Here is a 14,544-nt window from a genome sequence, read left to right on the forward strand (position 1 = left end):
CTCTTATCGTCTCTTGCCATATTGCTACAACAGCCTTTTAAACAGATGTCCTATCCTATAGACTCACCCAAACCATACTATATTTCACTGCCAGGTTTATCTTTTAAAAACACAGATCTAACCATATCAACCTCCTGATCAAAATTTAAAATTATTTCTTTTATAGCCTAGATCACTCCATTCTTTCCCCGTTATTCTCCAGTCAAGCCAAGCTTTTCGAAACTCCTCAAATATGCTATGAACTCTCATTCTCTCGTTTGCCTTTATTCTTCTTTCTGCATGGAACATGTTCTCCTTTTCTCTGAATACCTACCTCTCCTGGCTAATTTCCATGCATCTTCCCTAAGACTTAGCCCAGATCATATCCTCTCCCCTCTTCCTGAGAATCAAATCTTGGAACAAAAATAAGATTTGCAATGTAATTACAAAAATATCTAGAAAATAATGGTTATGAGAACTTATTTCTTTAATAATTATGCTATACATATATTATACAATAATATTCATAACATTAGTAATGAAAGAATAAAAGCAATTTGAAATAATTAAGCATATACTAGAGCAAAACATGACTCAAAGACCAAATATATTAAAGCTATGACAGGTGAAATTTAAATCTCTAATATAGCAGCCATATTAAATACTGTAGTTAACTGTGTGTTCATGTTGGTACATGACAGAATCTGCCACTTTGCAATTGGACTTCCTCCTCTCCTATTTTTGATGAACTTGATATTATATCAATATCTTGGAAACTGATGTCTAGATCCTGAAAGATTTCCCATAAAACATTTTTTGTTTAGTTACATTTTGTTTTTTAATCGGTCTGACAATTTTAGCTTTTTGATTTGAGTATCTATTTCCATTTAATTACTGATATCTTGGGGTGGGTTTTTAAGATATATTCACATGCCATAACAGTCATCTTTTATTTTTAACAGTCATCCTTTTCAAGTGTATAATTAGTTGAGTTGTGCACCTTTCACCACCATCTAATTCCAGAATATTTTCATCACTTCAGAAAGAAACCCCAGGCTCATTAGCAGTCACTCTCCATTTTCCCTTCCCCCTGGCCCCTGGCAACTAATAATCTGCTTTCTGTCTCTATGGATTTGCCTACTCTAGATGTTTCATATAAATGGAATCATATAATACATGACCTCTTGTTGGAGCATGCATCAATATTTTATTCCATTTTATGGCTGAATAATGTTCTATTGTATTCTGTTTATCCATCAGTTGATGGAAATTTGGGTTGCTTCCACGTTTTAGTTGCTATGAACATTCATTTACAAGTTTTTGTTTAAACATCTTTAAAAAATTATTTTGGGTGTATAACTAGAAGTGGAATTCCTGGGTCATATGATAACTCTATATTTAACTTTTTGAGGAACCATCAAATGGTTTTCCACAGTGGCAGAACCAATTTCTATTCCCATCAGCAATATATGAGGGTTTCAATCTCTTCACATCCTCTCCCATACTTGTTATTTTCATTAAAATTTTGTTTTTTACTATACACATCCCATGACATGGTATCTCATTGTGATTTTTTTTTTCACTGACAAGAAATTTTATTTCTTTTTAATGACATTAAACACAACTGCTACAAGGGGAAAAACATGATAAAGAGGAGGCACCAAACTTCAGTTTCATAATTGATCCTGACAACAACCAAAATAAATTGGGGTCCACATTAGATGCAAAACTACAGGTTATTTCAGGCTCTTTACTTACAAGTAAACTATGTAAACAGCACATTCATACTCTGTATTGTCAAGACCCCTGTGGGGAGAAGGTCATCACAGATGAAGAAGGCTAGGTAGGCAGTTAAATGCACACAATGCTTATGGCAAATAAAACAACATGGCAAGAATTCTACATGAAAATTAGACTTAGAGGCCAACACCAAATATGAGATATGTAGCTTTTAAAAACAGATTAAAACTCTAGATTCTACCCACTACCATCTTTAAGGCAAACAAGCCTAATAATGAGTTTTCTTTGCCTTTGTTTTTCTTCTTAAAGAATACCACGTTAACCGCCAGGGAACAGTTCTCTCCGTCCCCAGTCTAACAGATTTAAGTAAGCTGCTAAAGCTTTGGAAAAACATAATTATTTGAACAAAGACAAAATGTGATTGTCACATTTTCTCGTTAACCCGTCACTCATTTGATTTGGCAAAGGTGATGCTCCCATTACACATCAGTATTAAACCCTCCTGTACCAGGGAGGCAGGAACATGAGTCTTAGACTTTTGCCTAAGCAAGAGGCTGTCCCTTTACTCCTTGGTTATCTGTGGGGAACAAGACAACTGCAATGCTAGTTATTCCAGTAACAATGAATTCTAACTATGCTATAGTTCCAAAGGTGGATGTCTGTCTGCCCCACTCCATCAAGCTAATTTATGGAAACCTGGAGAAGTGACTGATATAGGCAATGCCAATTGAAATAACAGATTTTGACTCTTGCCTTTGCACAGAACTTCCTCTTTGCATTTTGGTCCCAGATTCTAAACCAAATGTTGAAGGAAAAGAGAATCCTTGACTGGATAGAAATAGTTAACACTTAGGGATGTCTATCTAAGTTTACTGGTAACTATGACCAAGTTTCTCCCAAGTCAGTTTCTAAAGTAGGGCAGGATGTTTAAGATGGGTTACTGGCATACAAAGATGGGGCTTATGGAAGAACAAAACCAGACAAAGGCAGTGAGACCAGTATCACAGGCCGTGCTATAGCAACTAGGTACAACCTTCACAGAGAGTGAACAGCAGCACAAATGCCAGACTGCAAAATCTCCCGAGAGATGTCTAGAGCTGTCTGTAAAGAGAATAACAAACTCCTAAGACATCCATTAAGATAGCTGCACATAGCATTACCCTTAAGATCAGGTAATGCTTTGAGCACAGGCTTAATCGAAACTATTTTAGATCCACTTTAGTAGTTTTGTAAAACTATACATCAGAGATTTGACCAAGTAAGGAGATGGTAACATCCTGGACCAAAAGGCACCTCTTATTAACTAATAATGGAGACAAAAGACAGCTTCTCCAAAGTCTCTCCCACAGGATGGAAGCTCACTGACTAATATGTCAACTCATACTTGAAGTTGGGGTTCAGCAGATGAAACTGAAGACCAACTGACACCTCTCAATAGCACTGCTTTCTGGCCTGTCCTAGAGTCAAGACTCTGGGTAGGTGGTTCTTCAATAATGAGTACAGTAAGGCTTTTCTTAAGAGGCATATCTATGTCTAACAGGATACAGGAATATGCTGGTAGAGCCCTAAGGTCACTGGGGAAAAAAGAAGGAAAATCCTTGAAGAAAGGCAGAGAAGGCAAACAGTCACAAGACTGCAAATCAACAGGGGTTGTTAGTCGTCAACAGGGGTTGTTAGTCAACAGGGGTTGTTATTGCTATTCTTCTATTAGAGTTAAGATGTACAAGATTTGTAAACACTATTGTGCAAAATAAATGTAATGAAGAATGAAAAAAAAAGCCAAAAAATAAAGGCAGCTAGTAGGTACAAAAAGAAGAGAAGATTTACGCTTTTAATTTGTCCTTTCAACTCTTCAGATGTGCTGGATTACCAACTTTTAAAATACTGACAGGTATTCGGAGATTCAAATAAAAAAAGTAAGAGGGGTTGCTAAAAGTGACTTGTATCCATTTATAAGTCACCAGCAATAATTAACACTGGCTTGCAGCCTGATAAAGAATCTCTTCCTCATAGGAGATTAAAAGATGATTTCTTTTGGGCACCAGAAGTAGACTTCACCTCTGCACAGAGGTGGGTGTTTTGCTTGAGCCTGGGTGTTTTGACTTAATGCTGGCTTTCAGGCGGTAGCCACCTTCAATTTAAATTAAAAAATTAAAACTATATCAACTCAACACTGCTTAAATGCATAGACACACACAAACAGGAAGGACCTTATACAAAAAATTTCAAGTCAGCAATGGGCATTTCCAAAAGGTGACAAGTTCTTTAAATAAAAATGTTGTGAAAAATAAATTTTAAAATCTACAAAGCACAAAACAGCAGAAGATGAGATGCTGCTCTGGACAGGACCCTGGATAGGGACCTTCATTGCTGATGGGAGGAGACAAATGGACTGTACAGGAAATCTGGTAGACGCTGGAACCGATGGTGGCTTCGCATGTTCCCGTCAACCCACTGAGTCAGACTGTATTTTTGCAGAGATTTCTGTTGGAACCAGGCATAGTTTCACCTGGTGAGGTCCGAAGGATGCTACCATTTTGGGTTCTGCATGTGATAAACGTGATCCATCAAGGCACACAGCTCCTCCAAGGTACCTTGGTTAGAGTCCACTGGGTCTTCTATATGAGCAATGACATTCCTGAGATAACTTTGCTTCTGCTTTTTTAGATCTGATGGTGAAAACATCAGAATATTAGTCCTTGTTTTGGTTTGCAGAACAGGAATGACATTGCCTAGTCTTTTTTCATGGACCTTCAGCTTCCCAGAATCCTTGTCAAGAAAATGTTTGTTTGATGAACTGGAAACAACTGGAAACCTGATTTCAAAACTTGATTTATGTGACCCATTTCTCCAGGATGACCCCGTATTAGAAGGAGTCTTTAAATGGTTCAATATCTGAGAGGTTACAGGTGTAGTTTTCTTACTGTTAGATATATTTTTATCAGAGACAGTTTGTTGAAACTTACTGTTTGAAGAAGGGAGTGGGGGCCCATCATAGGCAGAATTATTGGGGCTGATCCCTTCAGATTCTGTGAAAACTGTGCTCTCATTTAGGCTAAGACCATCTTCTCTCATCTCTTCTCCAAGGGAGGAGGGTTTTTCGGTAACTTCGGATGTATCATTCTTGTCCTTATCAAGTGCAACATCACAAACTGTTGGATCAAATGGTGCAACTGTAACTTTTATAAGATTCTTTTCTAGTGCAAAGCGTCTGTTCAATGGTTTAGTAGGAGTTGGTCCATGACCAGCTGATGTATTTAGTTGAGGTAGTTTGAAGAGGCCAGAGGTCTCAGCTTCTGGTCCCAAGCTATACAATGAATTTTTCTCTTGGGGAGTATCAAGTGGAATTTGACTCCCTTTCCCTCCCTTCTCAACGTTCCTGCTGTCATCGTTAGACAAGCCACCTCCCCAAGAAAAGTGCTCATTTGATAGGTCATCATCCTTCAAAAGCTCCTGAATCTTCCTCCGTGAAACTGAAATGGCCATCATCTTTTCCATCAGACAGTTCCAGCAAGGAGTCATCCAATCCATCCTCATCCAAGGAATCCCAAGAAAATGGGGCATTGTCTTTAGGCAAGGCACCAGAAGATTGTTCAGAGGGCACTAGTGAGCACATCATACTGTGTGGAGCTGCTGGCATGATCTCTGCCTTTGCCACGAGGCCAAATGGAAAAAGGGTTCAGCTCCTGCTAGCTGTTTCTTTCAGGAGACTTATCAAAATGATTGACTCCCACCTTCGAAGTTTGTGGTTGTCAAGCACAAGTATCACAGGCACTGGGGCTTAGCAGCCACATTTCTGAAAGAGAAGCTCTTTCTAAGCCACTATCCCTACTCTCCAACTCCTTCCAAAAGGTCTAGTACTGGGAGTTCCCAGGCAATCCAGTGGTTAGGATTCCACACTTCCACTGCAGTGGGCATGGGATTCCAAATGCTCACTGGAAGAAAAACATCATTACTTGCAAACTTTACTGTGAACACAAAGGACCACTATTCTTCATAACCACTGAAAGCATCAATTCCTATGGCACATGACATCCACAGGCACAGAGCTGGCCCTTCTGAGCTTCTCTCATAGAATTTTCCAATAGGTCAGATTATTTTGAAGCAAATCCCAGGAATCACATCATTTCATCTCCAGAAGCCGGGCCGAAGCCTAGGTGAACGACTGCACCTCACTCTGCCCCATGCGTCATTTTATCCTCTCATTGTGATTTTGATTTGCAGTTGCCTCATGCCTAATGCTGTTGAGCATCTTTTAATGTGCTTATTGGCCATTACCATATCTTCTTTGGAGAATTATCTATTCAGATTCTTTGCCTATTTTTAAATTGGGTTATGTTTGTCTTTATTGAGTTGTAATAGCTCGTTTTGTAGTCTAGATACAAGTCCCTTATCAGATGTATGATCTACAAAAATTTTCTCGCATTCTGTGGGTTGCTTTTTCATTTTCTTGATAGTGTCCTTTGAAGTATAAAAGTTTTAAATTTTGATTAAGTTCTATTTACCTACTTTTCTATTGCTTGTAGTTTAGGTGTTACATATAAGAAACCATTTTCGGGCTTCCCTGGTGGCGCAGTGGTTGAGGGTCCGCCTGCCGATGCAGGGGACGCGGGTTCGTGCCCCGGTCTGAGAAGATCCCGCATGCCGCGGAGCGGCTGGGCCCGTGAGCCATGGCCGCTGAGCCTGCGCGTCCGCAGCCTGTGCTCCGCAACGGGAGAGGCCACAACAGTGAGAGGCCCGTGTACCGCAAAAAAAAAAAAAAAAAAAAAAAGAAACCATTTTCTAATCCAAGATCATGAAGATTTACACCTATGTATGTCTATATTAATAGGGTTTTCACCAATGTAAATCCTTTTGCTCCCCCCAGTGACTGCATGTGGTTAGTTTTCAAAGCTACTGCAGAGGGAGGATGGGGAGCAGAGTAAGTTAAAACACCACTAAGCTTGCTGTTCTTATCAAGATACGGCTGTTTTTCCTTTTTTTTTAAAAAAAATTTTATTTATTTGGTTGCGCTGGTAGGGCTCTTTAGTTGTAGGAAGTCCCTACAGCGGCTTTTCTTTAATAAATCCTCCATGGGACTTCCCTGGTGGCGCAGTGGTTAAGAATCCAGCTGCTGGGCTTCCCTGATGGTGCAGTGGTTAAGAATCCACCTGCCAATGCAGGGGACACGCGTTCAAGCCCTGGTCCAGGAAGATCCCACATGCCGCGGAGCAACTAAGCCCGTGCGCCACAACTACTGAGCCTGCGCTCTAGAGTCTGCAAGCCACAACTACTGAGCCCACGTGCCACAATTACTGAAGCCCATGCGCCTAGAGTCTGTGCTCCACAAGAGAAGCCACCACAATGAGAAGCCTGCGCACCGCAACAAAGAGTAGCCCCCACTCAACACAACTAGAGAAAGCCCACGCGCAGCAACGAAGACCCAATGCTGCCAAAAAATAAATAAATAAACTTAAATAATAAATAAATGCTCCATGGATTGCTGACAGGCTTTAGTTAATTTTCAGAGTTCTGAAAAAATTGATTCTGACATTTTTGGGGTCTGTTTTCTTGTTATTTTTGAGGGGAGAATTTTAGGAACTTTTGACTGCCATTTTCACTGACATCACTCAATATATTTAGTTTTATATCTACCATCTTGCTATATGTTTTCTATTTGTCTCATCTGTTTTGTGTTTATTCTCTTGATCTCTTAATTTTACCAATCATTTTTATTCTTTTTTGTATTAATTTTATTGTTATTCTTTTAGAGATTACATTAGAAATCACAATATACATATAGCAAATATGCAAGAGCTAAAACTCCTTAATGTGTGTTCTCTCCTCTTCACTTGCTGTGTTATCATGCATTTAATTCTATATTTAAATTGGCTAACTTTATAATTGTTGCTTTTAAAGTCAATATATATGCACATATATACAATTATTTCTCCCAGTGTTCTTCATTCCTTCCTGCATTTCTATCCTTCCATCTCGAATCATTTTCCTCCTGCCTAAAGAATTCCCTTTAATATTTATTTTAATCCAAATTTTCTCTCGACGAATTTTCTATTATATTTGACCAAAAATAGCTTGGCCCTAAGAAATTCATTTTAATAATGTTAGCACATTACTCTTACATGCTTCTATGGTGACCACTTAATTTTTCTTGGCTCTCCCAAAACTGAAATGGTTCAAGAGTCACATCTCTCCTCAGAGGAGTTTGTCAATACTTAAATTCGGTTTGCTTGGTTACCTTGCAACCACGACTCTCTAATGGTTTCAAAAGGCTATGATTTTTGAAATTTTTTTTCCCCTGGAGTTTGGATTTAAGAAGGGGGCAATGTTCTTATGTGGTTTTCTTCATTCTAAATAGAAGCAGAACTCCTAGTTTCTATGTATATCATTCCTGGAATGCTTTTCCATCTCTTTGCTTAAAAAATTATAATAATATTGGCTTTGGGTCAGTGTTTCCTGCAAGAACCAAAAAGCAGGATGACTTAGCTGAAGTTTTCTTCCTTCGTTTTGAGGACCTTAGTTTAAGTTTCTTCTCAGTCTCCCATATGGTGGTGGCTGCTTAAGGTCCTAAGTATACCCTATTAACAGAACAATGTCTCCTTCTTTAGGTCTCTTCTGGGTAACTAAATTCTATCCTACTTTTCCTTGTCTTGAGCAAATTATTTTTTTACAATTTGTAACTGGAGCCTTGTGTAAACCTTAATGTCCTCACTTTGCAACTTTGTGCCCTCTGTCGAATTCTCACTCTATTAATTTTTGTGTTCTTGCTGATAGTCTCTCAGAAAATAATCTTGTCATATCCCTAGGCAATGGCTCTGCTTGTGAATGAATGTGGCTACTTTCACTTCTCCACATTATTCTCTTTCCACTTATGCTATGCATTCTAGCCTCAACTATGGCAACATTCTTTCTTCCTCCATTAAAACTTTAACCTCAACCTAAACACAGAAGAGGTGATTAAGCCTCCTCAAAGTCAGACTGGCACAATGCTTTCACCACCAGTTACTACAGCTTTTCGACAGTTAGGTACATGAGTTTGTTTCTCACTATCCCCCATCCTTTATAGCAGTGGTCCCCAACCTTTCTGGCACCAAGGACTTGTTTTGTGGAAGACAATTTTTCCACGGACGGAGGTAGGGGGATGGTTCAGGTGGTAATGGGAGCGATGGGGAACAACGGAGAGCGGCAGATGAAACTTCACTTGCTCACCTGCCACTCACTTCCTGCAGTGCGGCCCAGTTCCTAACATGTCCTCGGCCCAGTCCTCAGCTTGGCTACCAGTCCTTGACTCGGGGGTAGGGGACCCCTGCTTTATAGAACACATACCCAAAAGCATACTAGCTAGCATGCATGTGTTATTTTCCACATTTCAAAGTTCGGCTTCTTACAGAAATTAGAGTTCTCACTTCTTTTGAAATTTATCTGAACATAATCTTGCTCAATGTACCAATATTTTCAGGAATATTAATTTTTTGTTTGTTTTGTTTTGTTTTTGGTAGACAGAGGTAGCCATCAATAGTTTCAGGTAAGTGAGGTTTAGTTACATTCCCCCAAAACCTCACTCTATCAATGAAGCACTTGCTTGGACAATTCTTACACACACACACACACACACACACACACACACACACACACACACAAAGTTATGTAATATGTTCTGTAAGTGCAATGAAGTCCCAGCTCTGTCATTTTTTAGTATTCTAACCACACCTTTCAGGAAAGATACACTGGAGGCAAATGTGACAATATACTAGAGGCAAGATCCAGTTAACCTTATAGTCTATTTTAGGCAACCAGAATCTTCCAAATCCTTAGCTGGACAAATGACAATTTAGGGATTGAGCCTGGAGAGTCATCCTTAACAGAACAGGCTATGGGGCTGGATGGAATTTTTTTTTTAATTGTAGTAAAGCACTCATAAAATTTACCATCGTGACCATTTTTAAGTGGCATTAAGTACATTCACACTGTTGTGCAACAATCACCACCATTTACCTCAATAACTTTTCATCATCCCAAATTGAAACCCCAAACCCATTAAACCATAACTCTCCCTTTACCCTTCTCCTCAACCTTTGTAACCACATACTACTTTCTGTCTCTAGGTATCTCACAGAAGTGGAATCATACAATATTTGTCTTTTTATGTCAGGCTTATTTCATTAAGCATAATGTCTTCAAGGTTCATCTATGTTGTAGTACGTATCAGAATTTCATTCATTTTTAAGCTTGAATAATATTCCATTGTGTATATATACACCGTATTTTGTTTATCCATTTATCTGTCAATGGACACTTGAGTTGCTTCCACTCTTTGATTTTTGTGAATAATGCTGTTATAAACATGGGTGTTCAAGTCCCAACTTTCACTTCTTTTGGATATACATCCAGAAGTGAAATTGTTGGATCATATGGTAATTCTATGTTTAATTTTTTGAGAAATCACCATACTGTTTTCCAAAATGGCTGCACCATTTTATATTCCCACCAGAAGGGCACAAGAGTGCACTTATCCTGGTACGACTTGTTATTTTCTGTATTTTTGATAATAGCCATTCTAATTGATATGAAGTGGTATATCATTGTGAACTTGATTTGCATTTACCCAATGATTAGCGATGTTGAGCATCTTTTTCATATGCTTATTGGCTATTTGTATATCTTCTTTGAAGAAGTGTCTATTTGAGCCCTTTGTTTATTTTTTAAATTGGATTTTTGGATAAAATTTGTATATTCAGGAGTATCTCTGAAATATTTTAGCCAGTACAATATATATATAAAATGTCACTAATATCTTCAATTAAAAACCCATTTCTAACAACTAGCATTTTATTCTATATTTACATATTATAATTTTACCAATGAAAACACATTTCTAACATTCACTATGCAAATTTGCAAAGCCTCTGGTATCTAGCTTTTAGTAGTTGCCTCTGATATGACCTTCTTGAGGCAAATTCTAGCTGACCATCCTGAGAGTTGTATTCCATATTGTGGCAATTGCCTACACATATACTAACACATAATATCACACTGCTATATTAAAAATTTTTTAATTTAAATTAAATCACACACACCATAGCAAAAAGCTCTATATCTGGTTCTGTGGCTATGGTGCTGACCTTTCTCTCCTTCACCTACCATGCCCAGTCACATTTGCTATCTATTCTGTTTCTTGAACGAGCTAATTTGCCCATTCCTAACCCAGGGTCTTTGCACTTGCTGTTCCTTCTGCCTAGAACACTCTTCCTTTTGATTCTCTCATGAACTTATCCTTCTCAGTATCCAGGTCTCAGCTCAAATGTTACCTCCTTAATGAAGCCTTCCCTGACCCCCAAATTAAAAGTAGCTCCTTTCTCCTGAGTCTTTCTTAATCAAACTACCCTGCTTATCTTAAACTTAAGTTTATGTGTTTATTAGCTCCATGAGAAGAACGATTTTTTATTTGCAACTTTGTACCCAGTACCAAGATGAGTGCTTTGGCATACGGTAAGAGCTCAATAAATACATACATTTTATATTCAAGTGAATGAAAGAATGAATGAATACCTAGAGTGTGACATGTGTTAGAACAGAGATAAAAAGAAAGCACTATGAGAACACAGAGCAGGTATACCTAAATCATAATGCCAGGACAGGCTGCCTGGGGTAGGTGAGAATTGTGCTGAAACAACTATCCTGATAAGAAGTAGATCAGTCAGCATGAGCTGCCATAACAAAATATCACAGATTGGGTGTAACAGTAGAAATTTATTTCTCACAGTTCTGGAGGCCGGGAAGTCCAAGATCAAGATGCTGGCTGATCTGGTTCCTGGTGAGAGCTCTCCTCCTAGCTTGCAGACAGCTGCCTTCCACTGTGTCCACACATAATGGAGAGAGCAAGAAGATGACATATCTTCATCTTCTATTATAAGGACATCAGCCCTATCAGATTAGGGCCCCACCCTTATGATCTTATTTAACTATTATTACCTCCTCACAGGTCTCATCTCCAAATACAGTCACAATGGGGGGATGGGGCTTCAACGTAAGAATTTTGGGGACACATAAACATTCATTCCATAACAGAAGCTATATAAAGAAGGGCAGGCATTGTTAGGAGACATTCCTCCATTGGTCTCTCATGTTCCTACGCATTTTGCTGGGCATGCAAAGAATGACGGCATTTCTGGGCGTGGTGTTAGGCCACTGAAGTGAGGGCCTCACCCCAGCACAGACTTAGCTTCCTCAGGACCGAACACCTAGTGGCAGGTGAGGAAAGGGCAGAATTTCCTTCCTTTTTAAGACTGAAAAATATTCCATTGTATCTATATGCCACATTTTGCTTATCCATTAATCCATTGATGGACATTTGAGATGCTTTCATGTTTCAGTTATGGCGAATAATGCTGGTGTGAACAATGGGAAATTACTTCTCTCTGTAATCATGTATAGTGGCCATCTCTGCTAAGGGCAGGGAAATCTGTGTAAATTTAGCTGGAAATGTTTAAGAAATATCATTTAAGAAAATGTTTCTCTTCCATTGTCCCAGAGTTGAGAAATGTTTGTCCTTGGAGAGAGTGTGTGTGTGTATGTGTGCCTGTGTTTGGTCCAGTAAGTTACCAGAAAACTACAGGAGGAATGAAGGTGTACATTTCATTTCTCACTGGTGTAGAGACTTGAGGGGCCTAGACTCGAGGCGCCAAATGGGATGGTTTTGCTTAACTGCCTCTTACTGAAAAACTCAGACTTAGGGAAATGTATTGGAGAACTGTGTCCTGTCTCCTGTAAATTGCGTCCTCTATCCTATGCAGCAGGGATGGAGTTTGTGTGTGAGTTGGGCTGTGCTTCCTAGGGTAGAACAAATCGCTGTGGGTACGGATTAGAGTCCTCCTAAATGGAGATTTTTTTTTACAGTAGGGATTAAAGAAAGCTCCTTCAAAGAGTAGTAACAGAAGTAAATTTAAACACAACCAGATACTGTTCTGTGTCCATGAAGGGGACCCCCAGTCCCCATGAAATGTTTGTTTTGTTCTTTTCCTTTGACTCTAGAAATAGTCATATTTAAGCATCTGTTTTTTGTGTTTTTTTTTTTTTTTTGCGGTACATGGGCCTCTCACTGTTGTGGCCTCTCCCGTTGCGGAGCACAGGCTCCGGACGCGCAGGCTCAGCGGGCACGGCTCATGGGCCCAGCCGCTCCGCGGCATGTGGGATCCTCCCGGACCGGGGCATGAACCCGTGTCCCCTGCATCAGCAGGTGGACTCTCAACCACTGCGCCACCAGGGAAGCCCTGAGCATCTGGTTTTAGTTTTTCTCTTGGGTACTAAAATTTATTTTGTTACCTATAATCCTTCAAGAAAGTTGTAAAGGTAAGGTCATATGTCGATAGTGTGGTTTTGGGTATTTTAAGGGGAACACCCTTTCTGTCAGAGAGCATCATCTTACTAAGGAATTATGAGAAAGTGAGCGGAGGCTCAAGGCCGAGCAAAGAGGGGAAAAGCTCTTTGGAAAAATGGCTGCAATCTATACTGATTCAGGAGTCAACTTAATATAATCCTCCCCTCCCTCCCAAATATATAAGAGGAAGATTACAAAAAGGGAAGAAGACTTTTAAGAAATGATCCTAGCTTATTTTCAGTCAAGCATCTTATTATTTAAATAAACATTAAAAATATTTAAACAAAGAAACTCTGACTTTGATCACAGATGCTTTGTTTATCAATCACCCAGCATTTCAGTCCATTCTTAGATCACAATAAGGAACCAAGTTTAATTTCAATAATATTAAAAGAGTGGTCTGATGAGAAGTATGCGCAACATAAGAAAAAGTTGAATTACCATACTCAACTAATAAGATAATAGTAGGGTTGAATCCATGGTGAAGCAACAATCTCCCTTTTCATTTTATGATGTGCTTCTGAAACATCACCTTGGAAAACTCATATTAAAATAACAACAACAACAAAATAAATAAATAAAATAACAAAAACTATGGTTATACAATGGACCTAGCTTGAAGTTTTAATGAATAACAGGTTTTGAATTTAAATGATTTCACAGGAGGGTAGTACTGATGGTATGTAACTGGCTCCACAGAGAACAAAAACTGAAAACACCACATATCATACTCTAGGTCAGCAGTTTTCAAACTTCTTGGTCTCAGGAATCCTTCACAAACTTAAAAATTAAGAACTCTAAAGAACTTTTTAAAAAGTGTTATATCTATAAATATTTATAGTAGTAAAAATTAAAGTGGAGAAATGAAAATGTTTATTAATTTATTAAAAATAACAATCCCATGTTAATGCATTTTTATGAACACAGTTATATTTTCAAAAACAAAAAAGAGAGAGGTGGCATTGTTTTAGATTTCTGCAAATCTGTTTAATGCCTGCCTTAATGTAAGACAGCTGAATTCTCATGTGCTCTCAATCTACTGTGCTAACTATATTGTTTTGATTGAAGTACATTAAAATAACCTGGATTCACACAGATGTAGAGCTGGAAAAGGGAGGAATATTTTAGTAACTTTTTCAGATAATTATAGATATTCTTCACAAGTGGTAGTATCTTAAAAGTTAGTTGCATGTAGAGTCTGAAACTGTATCAATGAACTTTTTGTATTCTGTTATATGAAAATCTATTGGTCTAAGTTGTACTTTGGATGTTTCACTCATGATCTTGTAACATCACGCACTGTACCTCTGAATATACTGGCTCTTAATTATGCAAAGATTCAATATGCTGACACATTTTATTATACAAACTCCACTTGTTACTAAATTTTCTCTGTAGAAAAGTCTCAAGAATTGGTAAGTTGTCAAGTTCATAGTGGTAGATATGTTTTC

The 14,544-nt window shown here is 38.5% G+C and overlaps 1 pseudogene; it reads right to left on the reverse strand.

Annotated features, from left to right (window-relative positions):
- Positions 1 to 4,083: 4,083 nt before the first annotated feature.
- Positions 4,084 to 5,338, reverse strand: LOC136128568 (S100P-binding protein pseudogene; annotated as a pseudogene).
- Positions 5,339 to 14,544: the final 9,206 nt, after the last annotated feature.

This window comes from Phocoena phocoena, chromosome 9, assembly GCF_963924675.1.
Source record: "Phocoena phocoena chromosome 9, mPhoPho1.1, whole genome shotgun sequence".
NCBI classification, from domain to species: Eukaryota; Metazoa; Chordata; class Mammalia; order Artiodactyla; family Phocoenidae; genus Phocoena; species Phocoena phocoena.